At 34.7% G+C, this 15,693-nt stretch overlaps 1 pseudogene; it reads right to left on the bottom strand.

Annotated features, from left to right (window-relative positions):
- Positions 1-6,244, bottom strand: part of LOC145739415 (uncharacterized) — a 38,329-nt pseudogene extending 32,085 nt beyond the window's left edge.
- Between the last annotated feature and the right edge of the window lie 9,449 nt (positions 6,245-15,693).

Raw genomic sequence — 15,693 nt, 5'->3', positions numbered from 1 at the left:
TCACCATTCTTTTGTTTTGTTGTTTCTGGCCTTATGTTGCACCTTGTACAAAAATGGATTTTTCAAGTTCATCACATTTAGTGATTGGTTTCTTTTTTTCACTTTTTGTATGTTGGTTGTATGTATGTTTGTTTCTGCATAAACCCTCAAGGTAAATGAAGTACGTTCTTAAATGAGTAATTGGAATGCATAATACATTATTTCAGAATTCAAACCCGAGGCTATCTTGCAGTTGTTATTTATGCGGACCAATAATTGCCTATGTCTAGACTTTAGCTGGATACTATTCTTATATCACTTTCATGAACAGTAAAAGTCCCGATTAACATAATGAATTCAAGATCTCGTTTCAAGTTAATATTCTGTCTCTCCACCCACATGTCTGGAAGGTTAGGCAATACTCCAATAAAGTTAAGTGCATTTCACTGCTGAAGCATCTTTAATGATTTCCGCGAAGTGATCTAGAAATCACTTCTTGTGCCAAAATATTTATCGTATTTTATCAGTTTTCTGAATCTCGAATTTCGGATAGAATGTCCGGTTTAATAAGGTAATAGTTTATCGTTTCCAAATGTATCTAAACGAAATTATTCAGTTTGGTTTTATATGGTCGATCAAGCTGCCCGATCTATTTATTTTAATAGTTGTTTACCGTATATAACTTTGTGTCCAGTTTATCTGGTATGGCTGTGTAATATTCTATCGTACTTTATTCTTGAAAGCAATACAATGCTACATTAGTTTCTATACGTATACGCATCAGATGCAGCATATTCTATACATTATCGTGTTTACTTAAGAAAAATGTAACTCGTTTCGAATGGTTTTATGATTACTGTTTAGCTTACCTGGTTCAATTAAATTAGGAGTCGGTTTACCTACTATGGTGAATACAGCTCATGGGTAAGTGCTAAGGAGGTAAATTGGCCGAGTCTGATTTTGCGGTGTCTGATTCTCTAAATATACAATTCAGGTTTCCCTATCAGCCTAGGTGGTTCCAAAGCCAAAATTGGAAAATATTCTAGTCAAGTTTTGGGAAACAAAAAAGTGTGAAAATTTGAAATTTAAAACTCGCCTAAAGAGGAAACTGTGGAAAATATATTTAAAAGAACAACAATTACGTTACCAGAGGGTCATTTTCAGGTCGGCTTACCCTTCAGTAATCCAAATGATTACTTACAGCTAGGAGAACCTATTAACAAAGCGTACAAACGACATCTAAATCTCCAGAGAAGTTTTTCATCCAACAAAGTATTGTTGGCGGACTATAAAGCCTTTACATTAAAGTATATCCAAAACCGGTATGCGGAAGAAGTCTCCCTGACCTTTAAAAATTAACATTTACCGAAGAAGTATTTTATTCCCCATTATTGCGTAATTAATAATCCAAGTGTTTCTACAAAGTTAAGGGTGGTGCTTGATGTTAGCATGAAAACATCTTTGTGTTTTTTACTTAACGATGTGGTTTTAAAAGGCTACACAGTGCATTCGAAATTAGTGGATATTTCATGTAGATTTCGTTGTTTTAATATGTTTTGACTTGTGATATTAAAAAGATGTTTTTGCAAGTTAGAGTAAACCCAGATCACCATCATCATGTTATGTTTTGTTGTGATTCCAAATTTTTCAAAGTTAAACCGTGGTTTTTGCTTTATCGTTAAATGTCGGAGAACAACCAAACAAATTCGGCCGACAATGCGAACAAATTGGGACACGAAGACGACACTAACACAAAACGGGGTGACAAGAAATCCGTTTTTAACTTTTCTTTTCTGCGAGACATGAGAAAAAACGTTTAAGGTAGGTCGTGTAAGCAGCTCTCGTCAAAGAAACAAGTAACCGTATCGGCACATGGCTCAAAGAGTCGCGCCCATCGTACGTCGACGAAGAAGATCGAAATTGCGACGTCGCCGCATATCGAGTAACCAAAACTTACGAAAAAGTCGCACTCGATAGTTCTCTTCCGAATCCAAATATTTTTTATTTCTGTTTTTGTAACCCGTATAAAAAGTTCAAAGAAAACAGATGATCAAAATCCGGACGTCGCACACTGGTAGGTTTTTTAAAATCAGTGGCATAAAAGAAACTTGGAGTTTTATATATTTGGCTAAATATCATTCAAATGTCAAACCATGCTTTCAAAGAACAAGTTGGGTATGATAGAATGTCACATTCTTTTATTATTGTTTGACAGTGATCCGTCAAACTCAAATACATTATTTTTTTCCAGTAAGTTTTTTTGGATACCTTACGAAGGTTTGGTTGTTATAATTGTAAAATGTAGTTCCAAATTAATAGTTACATTCAGTTATTATTGGTACAAGTAAGAGGATCAATATTATTAATTTGACGGTCCATAAATTATTTTTCTAGTTTAATTAGCTCTGGTGTTTCGTAAATGAACTGTAATTTTAAAAGACGACGAAAAAACGAAGCGATGAAGTTCTTACATTTTGTCAAATTACTTAATTATTTTTATTGGTTTCTGTACGACATACCAGGTGTCCAAGAGCACCCTGGACATACGAGATTAACCCTCCGTTAGTCTGTTGCCATTTTTTTCGAGTTTGGTCTGGTAGGGTCTAATGAACCCCACAAAATAAAATTGGAAGGAACCCTCGTTCATAATAAGCTTTTGAGCTTTAATTCAAATTTAAATTCCTAATAGGAACTATGCTAAACAACTATCAATATGATTAACTGGTAATAAGCAATGTTCTAGCAACCTGCAGACCGTCAAGAACTTAAATAAACCTTTTACTGACACGTGCAGACACGAAACGGTTTTAGCGGAAGCTTTAAATTGTGTTTCCATTTACTGTGCTATCTTAAACCAATAAATAACACCCGCCAATAGAAGAAAATGTTCCATAAATTTGAATACATATAATGGCAATGTATTTCTCTCGACACTTGCAATAAATACGTTTAATGCAGTATACTGCTAACTTGGTATATTTTTTACAATGTCATATCAAGAAGGTGATAACGTTTTTTTTTTTGTTTCAGTAGTTGCCGACACAGATGTTGCCAGAGTGCGCAATTTAACAGGTAAACTAATGAGAAAAAAAAAAGTTGTTGTGATAACATATGTACCAAAATGATGCTGATAAGTAACATGTTGATAACATTCACCAATTTGTGTTTAAGCTGGATTAACAAGCCAAACGATTTGACATGGTAATCAACTTGGTAATCTGTTTGATTACGCATATGTGTTACACATCATGGAAAAAAAACTGAAAAAATATATCAAATTTTGGTGCACAATATACACAAGATGTCCTATCGACAACTAGTTTCCACTAAAAAATATCAATCCCTTATACACCAAACTTGTCTATTCTCCACTTTTCACTTTCAGGACAACCTCTAATGTGGAATCACAATATTTTAGGTGTGTAATGCAGTGTACGTGAGACTGAACTGGACTCAACCATTATGCGCTTGTCCATCGAGATACCGGAATCCATGGTCAGCATCTTTGAACTCAGACGACCTTCATACCACCGGAAGCTAAGCATTAATAAAGATCGAGGGTAAGCAGGCCGTAAAGTACTTTTACAACTCCACTAAACAACCCATACGCATTTCCCGATAAGAATCCTATCCATCATTACTTGGCAGGTTTGTAAAAGTTTGCAATAATTATCTGGTGCCTGTCGAATAAAAGTACTGTCATAAAAATAGCTAAAGAGCAACGCTGATATAGTACGATAATATTTTCCATGTTAATTGTAATCAGAGCCGGTTTCACTTCTGTCTTAAGCTTCTTGCACTCTTCTTCAGCCTTATCATCAATTTTGTAAAAACGCTGGTAAAACTTGTGAACCAATCAGCGAAATGAGGATATGCAGAGCACCAAGGGATTGATCCCTTATTGGCCCTTCAAAACATTAGGACTGGAACATCGCATTACTTATGTTATCTGCAGATGTCCAGACAGCAGTACGTTAGGTTAGTATAGAAACTATACTGGGTGTCTCAGCTTGTTTGAAGCAAAACAAAAACATTTTAAAATTTGGTGTCTCCTATCAGTTCATGGGAGGATTTGAATAGAAAAGTTGGTCAAGTTGCATGTAGTTTAAAATGTTACTATACTAGATGGTTCAAAAACATTTTTTGCAGAGTCGAATGTCCCACGACCAACCAACTTATGCTAGCGTGCCGGCATACGCGTATACGGAATTATGTGCGTAGACATTTAAACGGTACAGGCAGGACCTTTAGCAATTCGCCCCAGCAATTCGTTTATATGTGATTACCAGAAGTCTATTTAAATCTGATTGAATATTTATATCTCATTTAATCACGAAATAAGATAGATAATTTTCGTCCAGTTTTCGTAGCGCAATTAGTAGTGTAGTAGTTAGTGTACGCACATGCAGGGTGCATGTTTTACAAAGTGCCACGATATTGTTTTAATTAGAATGAAGTTTAAAACTCCTAATATGCCTACAAAGAGATGCATTTTAGATGAGTTAATTAAACACAAAAAATCTAGCAGGGTATGCCAAAATCTTTTTAGGCTTACACGTCGTTTATGTATTTTCCTCAATCAAAGTAAATCTCAATTGTAGCATACTTTGGTACGAATACACCGTAGGTCATTTAAATGGTTTAAAATCTAACCACAGCTTCTAGGACTTCATTATTAAAAAAACACTTTAAAAACATTACGCTGTATCAACTTCAGCAATTGTTAAAGCGATCTTATGATCTGTTAAATTGATACCTCTGCTTGTGGATCACTTTCAACTTGCTGACCTAGCAAACGGTGCCGGAAAATTCACTGTGCTGTACCTAGATCGGTAGATAAATACTTAGCCTAAAATGCCGTCAAGTAAATAGTAAAGTTGAGTAGTAAGATAAATAAAAGTTGTAAGATAAAAGTTAAACTGTTCTTGGCCATATTTAAAATTCGTTTTTTGGCAAATATACACAACAGGTTAAAATAAGTCCAATCTAATGTTCACCCACGACAGTTTTAAATATGGCTAAAATGTATGGATTTTTTTTCATTTATATAAACAAAATACAAAGGCTAAAAGAATACCTAATAATGCCTAGAAAATTTACTTGGATACCAGGAAGTACTGTATACATTATGACTATTAAAGTATTTCTGTACCACCCAAAAACGGAAAACGCAAAAAGTTACCCAAAATAGCTGGAACTACTCGGATACTAGTGGTGAAAACTGGGTTCCATTGTCGCACTTCTGTAGCCAGGAAAGTCATCGTTATCCAGATTTTATCGTAAAGGGTTGCCCATCCGGTTCCTAGTCCTACAAGACCGTCTTAAGTTGAGATTTTAGCTGTTCTATAGCTTTATTTGTCCGTTGGCTTTTAAACACTTTTGGTTTCGGGGTGGTGGTGCTTTAGTACCATAAAACCATATTGTTCATATTCTTCAATGGTAGTAAGCAATTCGTGGTTCTTACTGATTATTTCTGCCAGTGTGTGAAGGTAATGGAAACCACTTTTACCGACATGACGATTTGTCGGTTTGGAGGCGTTTATCTTTCATATACTCAAAACATTTATTAAGAACTGTTTCTCTTAATGCGATCATAGGTGGTGACACATTGAATTTAACTTGGCAAATTTCATTTTTAGATCTTTGATACACTTTTCTAAGTGAACATCTCCAGCTGTAAGAAGAATTAATTCACCCGTTTCCTGAATCATTACTTGTATGCCGGAGTCCGTCTGGCTTAAACAGTTTTTAAGCCATGGCGTAAAACTGGTAGATGTTTTGGATCAACTGGTTCAATTGCATAGCGCACAACGGGGAGCAGAACCTGATGCTCAAACAACCGGCACTACATTTAATTGCGTAGATAATGTCGCGGTTCGATTTTACGCCAGTGAGGACGCCGTCAATACCACAATTTTTTCCAATGCAGGTACCCAATCCGTCTCAACCATGTCCTTTCCAACCAAAATATATAGTTTTTTTTATTGTAAATGTGCTGACACTTCTATTAGTTGCAACAAAAGCATCAGGATTTCTGCTAGTTTTGATTCTTCTGGCAAATAGTCCTTCGTCAAAGCATATACTTGTCCTATTCGTAACGATCGACAAGCACCCTTGTCATACCGATAATCACTAGTTCATCTTCAATTAATTTAATCTTATCTTCATCGGTCGTAGATGACGAGGAACATTCTTGGTCAGTTGTTGATTGTTCCCTCGGGTTAGCGCGATGCGCCGATGAAACTATCGGTCTAGTTCTACGCATCTGATGACTGACGTTTATAATATATATAATAATTAATATACGACGTTAATAAAAGCCTCCTTTTCTAAAGACAGCTTATCAACCGAAATAGCTTTGAAACGTAGCAATAGGTTGGACAGGCTATATCTAATCGTTTCAGGTAGGGCATAAAGGTCTCTCTACACATGAATGCAAGTAGGTGAATTTATCTCTTTAGGTGAGGGAATTACATTTAATGTTTGAAGAAATACTTTTTAGCAAGAGGACTCCAAGTAGACAGAAGTAATTTCATTTGTTGCCTGCGATTGGTCGTAAACAGCATTTCTCGCGTTGGATTCGTTATTTTTAGTGTCTTTAAGATTTTAGGTAGATCGGTTTATTCATCTTGATAGGAACCGTCTGATAGACTTGTAGAATACTGCGAAGACAAAACTGTAAAAATATTTTGTCTTTTGTTTTGTCACGGCTCCAGACTTGACGTTGCCTTGAGAGTCCACCCAAAATCAAAATTCCACATTTTCTTGACTTAAGGGTCTCTACTGTCCTCATTTTTCACTTTATCTATTACATGCGGCAATGTCTTTGGTTGTAAAACCCATCCATCACATGCACTGCCAAAAATAATATTGCCTGTGTCTGGACTGAACAGCAACCCTGAAATTTAGTAAGTGAATATTACTTGTGATTCCAGTAGCTTTAATTAATGGCAGAAGAGAAAACTTGACAAACAATATTTTAAGTTAGGACTAACCGTAATTTACATTTTAATTTTAGTGCCATTAAAATACAAGAATGTATTGAAATACAAGCGTGATGGAAACTTTTTTAATAGATAAAAACTTATCAAAGTATCATTTAACATATACCAGGTGTCCAAGAGCAACCCTGGACATAGGAGATCAACATGGGAAAACGGTTTGATTTTTTGGCGCCTGTCGGTTCATTTAATGGAAAAACGCTTTAGATAAAAGTTGTAGAGCACATTTCGGCTATCAACTTGTAATTTTTTTCAATACCGTAGATTTGACCATTAAGACGCAAACCGGATCTAAAATTCCGGAAATTTTTAAAACTCGCGCCAAGCGGTCGTTATATCCGGCCAGTGCTACCAAACTTTCAAAACAAGTTTATTTTTTTATAAAACTAAATCGTGATAACAATACTTTATCAGTAGCCACAGTCCAAAAATCTGGTAACGTTACATTTATAACCTCATTTAATGTCTCTACTCAACTTATTTACTTTGTAGCAAAACTCTTTAAGAAAACACTGGTTTTGCTTGCAAATATTGTGCACGTTTAAATGGAAAGCCCTTTTGGCCCAACAAGTTAAACGAGACGTGCGTTTATTACTTTAATAAACGCCTTTACCGAGATCTTGTTTCAGAGGTAGAATCAAACCACTTGGTAGAAAAAATATAATTTAATAACTAATACTAGTTTAAAACTAATTGACCAAAATGGTTGGTTTATCAACTTGGTGAATCGGAATAAAACCTTCAACATAATTCCCAAAGTAACACTTTAAACAATACCTTTTACATGCAACAAAATATTACAATAACAAATCTGTACTTACATTTGTAAAACAATTATGAGGGCAGCTTCGTGGAGGGTTTGGCACTTGCGATTTACTTATAGTTTAAGAGATGGTTACTATTTAATTAATTTTGTAAACCCGGTGCGGGTTTGCAGAATTCAGGACGACTACATTCTGTGGCGTGGAGCGGAGTCTTCTGGCTAGGTACTGCCTTCTTCCGACGTGGTGCACAGAAAAACTGGATTGATTGGAATGAACGATTGAATTGAACTGAACTGAACCCCTCTCTAGGGTGCAACCTCTTTTTTATAGCATTCCAGACACTGATTCCACCAATCAAACACTCCCAGACCTGGCCTCGTCTAGCCGACAACTCGTGACGACCTTCGACCATCGGTACTTGAAAACATTCCACATATTTCGCAATTCAGCAAATGCATCTTAATTGCAGTTGCACTCCGACCGCATTCCACAGTTTTAATGTTTCCGCTCAAGTAATATAAACATTTTTTAATGTTTCCGTTCAAGTAATAATTTGATTTATTATCCTTCGTGACATTTGCCCCTCCTCCATGAAAACTGGGCCCTCCAGTTTAACTAAGAGAGGTAACTCCCTACATTTGACAATGCTAATTATTAATCTAGTTATCGCTAGCCTTATATAAAATTCATCTTATATAATATTATTAGAAAATGGAGTAAGAGAAAATTTTGATTTTAATTTTAATTTTCTTTTTCATATATTTCTAAAAAGCTTACTTTCTCCATTTTCCGTCATCGCTTCGTCGTACCTAAAAATTATAGTAATCCTAATCATTAAACTAACCCTTAAATTACATAACACATTTGAAATCTTGGGGAGCGCTTAACTACGCACCATATACTTCAATATACGCAGTTTTGATTTTGCGATTTGTAATTGCCGCCATTGTTCGCCACAAAAATTTTTGTCACAATCATAAATTGCCCTGTCCATGACTTTGTCCCTCATTGGTCACCAAATAGTACAGTAGTTGAAGTCTAGCAATGTCAATTTCATAGTCCCTTCCTGCTTAAGTTTCATTAACATCACGTGGTTGACGTTGGTGATAAGGTTAAGTGTCATCTTTATTGGTCTTCCAATACTGGCTTTGCAACAGCGTCACTTAGTACATTGGCTCCTTATGGCTCCCTCAAGTGCATGGTTTTTTTTACATATAATGAAAAACAAGAACAAAGGTAATATGTGTTCATTAAGGCCTAATATACGTATATTAAAATTCTAATTTGCATGCAATCTTGCGTATTACTTTATAAAGTTAATTGACATGTAAAAATAATCGGGGATCCGGTCCTGAAACTAAAAAGTTTGAACTCCGTAAATATAAACGACTCGCTCTAGACGCTCTAGTTTTCATGTTATGGAAAGTAGAACGTATTTGCTGTTTCAAAAAATACAGAAACCTTAACCGTTTCTAATTAACTTCAAATCCTTTTGGAGAAGATTTTTTATCAAAAATTGGATGTAATGTCCTCAATCAAAATGCTTTGCCCTCATTGTTTCTGTAAAAATAAAAATATGTATTAGTATGCAAACGCAAGTATTAAATGATTAACTTAATCATTTCTGGCTTGGTTTATTTTTAATAAAAAATAAACTCTGATTATTGCATTACCACAAATTTGCATTGTCCGTCTTAGTTTCACTTTGCCTTACTAAGCGGAATCAAGGCTAAAGTTTGTCATCATTCGGATTATCAGCCGGACGATAAGCAGCGATGTTCGCTTTTGCTTTAGTCAAGAGCTGATGTATTTTTGTGTGTAACTTTTTATTTCGTGTGGTATAATTCAAAATATACCATGTATCTGTCTTACTATTTTCCAAATAGTATAAAAACCAGCATAGGTAATAAGTAGTCTGTTGACATTTTGACCGTGCAATCCAGTCTTTATTTGTCAATGTTCAATAAGTATTTAGCCCAGCTTGTTTCATAAAGTCTCAATCAATCGATTTACTCATACAATGAAAAAATCACGATATAAAACTCAAGTGTACACTTCTTCACTTTTATAATAACAATGGCAATTTTTCTTAATAATTATTCTCATATGCTAAAAATTTGCATGTCAAAATGAAATTACAATGATATTTATCCATACGCAGTTTTTGTGAACGTTCGTACCGCGATGACTTAAATAACAAAGTGATCACCATCTGCCTGCGGCATAAGTAAAGAATTATCTAATCAAAAAAAAACAAAATATAGCCTACTGTAGATAATTCATTTAAGCAAATAAAAGTAAACATTTTTATAACCTAATTATGAGCATTTTGACTTTATCGGGCTTGTAACTTGTAACTTTGAATTGCTCTGCAGTTCAATATTTGTTTCAAAAAGTAGTCGTAGTCAGTCTGCTAGAAATTTGTACAACTTATTGTACATCTAATGAGACGATCCTATAAACGGAATTAAGGTAAACGATTAAAGCAACTAATACGCAAACTTCCAGGATAACGTATAACCGGTTGCTGTCAGGAATAGGAATCCCCGTTGCCTGAAAATATTGACAAATTTGCTACTTTATATGGACCTTTTTATATCCGAGTTTAAAAGAAGTCTAGTATCGATTTGCTTCAAAAGACCCAATTTTCAAAACCTAATAAACGTATGTATACGGTTTTCATCATTCAATTATTTCAGCCTGCTATTAGTTTCGCATTCAAAAAATGCGTTTGGTTTTGTTCTTTGAGAAAAAATCATGCACCGCCCTAACATCGATAACAGCAAATAGTATTGCTGTGTGGCACTAAAACAATATTTCTCAACATGTACAGACCTTTCTGTATCAGAAACTTCTCAACTGAGAAGGGAAAATCAGAAACAACTACTTTGAGAGCTAATACTCCTACCAACATTGAATTATACCTGTTTTCCTGTTGAATTCTTGAGTATTTAAATTACTCCTTTATAAAAGATACCAATATTTTTTCATTGGCAATCCAGTAATATTTTATTTAATCATGAATCTTGAGCTGGACATCTTCGTACAGATGCACCAAAAATAGTTCAACTGCATGTAAGTTGAAACTTTAGTACTCATAAAACTCATTACAACGGGTCGGTTAAGAAAACAAACTCTCATGTGCCACTTACTAATAGGGTATTACGCTCAGCTAGCGTTTTGCACCTCAATTAAATAGCAGGTTAAATTATTTAACAGGTTGAAATTCCGCAGAAATAAAGTAAAAATAAAATCACTTATTATGATGTGTGGGTCCTATCGTCTCATTCGAGTAGTATGTGTGTTGAATGTTTTAAATATCACCTCAGAAATACTTTATTACAAATGTTATCATTTACCATTCGTATTCAAAAAAATAAATGGGTCACTTTTAAATCAGTTGTCATTTTTTTCCATAGTAAAATCAAGTTTAATTATTATTAGCCAATGCACATTTCGACTTGTTATTCCATGTAGGTAATTATCATGTGCATTTAGAAAAAAAAACATTAAAAATTCATCAATCAGCAGTTTTCTTATCGACACCTTCGCGGCGATGCGACGAGACTGAGTGCAATAAAGCAAGTCGGTCACACCGGCACGCGGCGTCAAATACAACTAATTAGTCTGCTTTACTTTATTTTCCACTAATGTCGCGATTTTTGTAAGCAACCAAATAATAACCTTCGATTTTTTATGTACTCTTAGTTTTGAACGGTGGAAACATATGGAAATCCTCTTTAACTCTGCACTATGCTTTTATTTAAAGCTGGTACCTACACATAATAAGTAAAAATATTTGTCGACAATTAGAAGTTTCATTCCGGCACACTTTTTGTCGTTATCGGGAATGCTTGCTGCCTCGACATCGAATAACACAATCCGCTGTTTTACAGTGTGGATTTTATTTTTTAACTTTAGATTTAGAAGTCATGTAAAATTAATTAATAGCATGCTGCAGTATGTAAAATTCATTTTTTTTTTTCTCAAAATATTTGATTTTTCAGCTTAACTTTTATACAAACTTCTACTAAATAGAAATGCTAAAAGCATACATTTTGCTTTGAATATTGTAATCCACAAAATTGGGATACAGGGAATATTACATTTTTTAATTCGACTTGGTCGGCTGTGTCTCTATTTTGGTGTGAAGTTTTACGAGTTGATTTAAACATCGCAACTTTTCTTCGATAATCTATATTATCGATTTCATTTATGTTACTTGTCTGTAAATTAGGATGTAACATTTTCGATTGAACAGGAAAATCGGACTGAACTTATTAGCAGTTTTTGATTTGCGTTTTTCTGAAATGCATAACATTGAATCCTTTGTCGTATTTGTATTGATTGATTCATTAACGTCGAATTTACCTATAACAGAATGCTTTAAAATAGGAACTGTTCTAAATCCCTTATTGACAATTTTAATGTATAAATTGTGCCCATTTTGCAAAATGGTGTGTCTACACACAGATTTCTTGGACATAAATAACTGTCTCTTTTATAAAAATGCATTTTGTTAAATCAGGTACATTATTCGAGGTTTTCAATCTTAACGTTATTTGCGTATTTGGTTTTACAATATACTTTTGAGCAACTTTTAATTTTATTACAGGTTTTACTGTTTTTTCGACGTCAGAAATTTCTACACCCATTAGATACTCTTTCTGAACTTGGTTTTTAGATGTAACATCTAAATCAGGTCGATTGAGATTAACTCTTACTTTATCGTTGTTGTTTGTTGAAAAACTCAAAATATTTTATTGTAATCAATCATTGCGTTAAAATTTGATAAAAAATTATGTCCCAAAATTAGAGGTTTAGAAAGATTTTTCACTACTAATGCTTCAATATCCACTTTATGTTGTTAATTTTTAGAGTTACTTTCGAAGTACCAACTGGGTTAAAAGTATAACCTCCTACCGAAGTTAATTGGATTTTCTCTGATGATAAAGACATGTTAGTTATAAGATTTAAATCAATTAAGTTTGGTTCACATCCTGTGTCTAAAATTACATCAAACAAATTGTCTTCGTTATTTATTGAAGCTTTGATTGACAATAAATTGCTATCTTTACTGTTTGTCGAGTTTAGAGCAACTTCATCGACACTTAACATTGAGTTTTCACATTTACTAGGATTCTGATGTGTAGAAACATTCTTATTTTGTCCAAAATTGTAAAACTTGTTGCTACCTCTATTAAAATTTTTACATTTTGATGAATAATTATTTCTGGTATTACTATTTCTTATACCTTGATTTTGATCAAGCCTAGAATAATTTTGCTTTTCTCGTGACACATTTTGATAGTAGAAATCATTTTTCTTTAACTTGGTCCCTTTGTAATTATTATTTCCACAATAATTGTTGGACTGAAATTCACAATTTTTACAATACTTATTTGGCCAAGTACGATTAGTACTGTATTTGTCAAATTTGTTTTTCAACCGATCATTACGAGACCGAAAATTCATTCCGTCCGAAATGTAAAATTTACTTTGCCGATTCATTTGACTAAATAATACACGCTCTTTAATATCACTTATTTTCAAGACTAGTTGGTTTAAATCACTCAAATTTTTATTATTAGAGCTTAGCAAATAATACATTTCAAAACACGACGGATTTAAACCGTTTTCAAAATAATCTCTAAAAGTTTCAAAAGACATGTCTGGGTTAATTTCATTTGCCAAGGTAAGTAAGTCATAATAATAAGTTTTAATGTCTTCATTGTCCCGATGTTTACGCGTGTTTAATCTAAATTTCAGTTTACGAAATGGTTGGTCACCTGCGAATTCTTTTAGAAAATCTGTTCGAAATATTGCCCAAGTATTCAAAACATTTTTTGGATCATTTACATATTTTTGATACCAAACTTGTGCTGGTCCGTCCAAATAATTATTAAAATATGAAATCTTTAAAGAATAAGTCCAGTTGTTTAATCTTGCGGACTTTTCATATTTATTTAAAAATGTAATGGGGCAATCACTTGATGGATTAAACGTAGGTGGACACGTAAATTTAGGGATGGCCGGGGCTTTTTGTTCGGCCAGTGCTGTACGTAAAGTTATATTAGCCATTAATTTCTTGACTTTTTAACATAAGACACGATCGTTTCAGTAATACTGACTTGCTTTTAACAATTTAGCAAACAAATATTCAAAATGACAATGTAGGACAAAATTAATTATGCAAAAAGAAAAATATATTTTTGTTTTAAAGAGGTAATTTTCATTCACGATAAGAAAAATCAAAAATATTTTTTCTGGTTTAAAAATTCACTTTTTTTTTTTAGCAGTGTTTTTCATCTACTTGAAACAATTCTACCAAATGTCATTCTGACACAAAATCGGCGCCTCCACCAAATGTCATTCTGACACAAGGCCGGCACCTCCACCAAATGTCACGTTTAAATTGAAAAGCCCTTTTGGCCCAACAAGTTAAACGAGACGTGCGTTTATTACTTTAATAAACGCCTTTACCGAGATCTTGTTTCAGAGGTAGAATCAAACCACTTGGTAGAAAAATATAATTTAATAACTAAATAATAGTTAAAACTAATTGACAAAATGGTTGGTTTATCAACTTGGTGAATCGGAATAAAACCTTCAACATAATTCCCAAAGTAACACTTTAAACAATACCTTTTACAGCCACGGACCACAGACGAGATCCCGGGGACCTATGAAGCAGTACAACGTAGGATTGCCGTTCGAACGTTTAGCCATAGATGTCGCTGGGCCTTTTCCTGAGACCAACAGAGGCAACAAGTACATTCTTGTTGCCATGGATTACTTTAGCAAATGGCCTGAGGTGTTTGCGATTCCAAATCAAGAAGCCAGCACAGTCGCTGATATTCTCGTCGAAAATGCCTTCAGTAGATTTGGTGTGCCGTTGGAGTTACATTCTGATCAGGGACGAAACTTTGAGTCCAAGCTCTTTCAGAGGCTCTGTGATCTGCTAGGCATTAGGAAGACCCGAACAACGCCGCTTCATTCTCAGTCGGATGGAATGGTCGAGAGATTTAATAAGACCATAGAGCAACATCTCTCGAAGGTTGTTGATCAGCATCAGAAGGCTTATAGAGCAGCAGTCCACAACTCAACGGGACAGTCACCATCTAAAGTTCTGTTTGGTCGAGAACTTCGACTTCCATGTGATGTGGTGTTCGGATCTCCAACAGGCCAAAGCACGAACATTGAGAACTACGTTGACGAGTTGCAAGACAGATTACTGAACATCCATGATCTGATCAGGGAAAGTTTGAATCTAGCTAGCGATAAGATGAAAGCTCGTTATGATCTGAGGGCCAATTCGGGAGGGTTCCAGAAGGATGATAAAGTTTGGTTGTTTAACCCTCAGAGGAAGAAAGGCAAATCACCGAAATTAACACCTGTTTGGGAGGGACCTTACAATGTGGTAAAAAGGTTAAACGACGTCGTGTACAGAGTCCAACGCAGCCCCAAAAGCAAGATGAAAATTGTCCATCTGGACAGACTCAAGAAATACCAGGGATTAGATGAAGCGGATCGGGACGATCAGCTTTAAGAGGGGGGCAGTGTTACGGTTTGGGCCTACTATACTCGATTCGGGATGGAATCGAAGCGCCGGGTCTGGCCGGGCGCGTTTTAAAGTAGGCCACAGTTAGGAAGCGCCACACCTGGAAGAATCGTTAATATTCGAGGCAAATCGCGAAGCGTTTCGCGGTCATTCTAGAACGTGGTTTGCGTATATAAAAGACGCGGTGTCGACCGCGGGAGGAGTAGTGAATTTGGGAACGCGGTAAAGTTTAAATAGTGAAATAATTGTGGAATTGTAGTAGTGTTTTTTTAGTAGCTGAGTTAATTATTATACGGAGTGTTTTAAAGTGTAAATAAATTTATTAATTGTTGAGTTAAACTGACTTTGTGTAAACCCACGGGGAAAATCGTAACAATATGTTGAAATT

The sequence above is a fragment of the Ips typographus genome, unplaced genomic scaffold (genome assembly GCF_016097725.1).
Source record: "Ips typographus isolate SLU unplaced genomic scaffold, UJ_Ityp_2.0 IpsContig124, whole genome shotgun sequence".
NCBI classification, from domain to species: Eukaryota; Metazoa; Arthropoda; class Insecta; order Coleoptera; family Curculionidae; genus Ips; species Ips typographus.
This window is presented reverse-complemented; position numbering and strand designations above follow the sequence as displayed.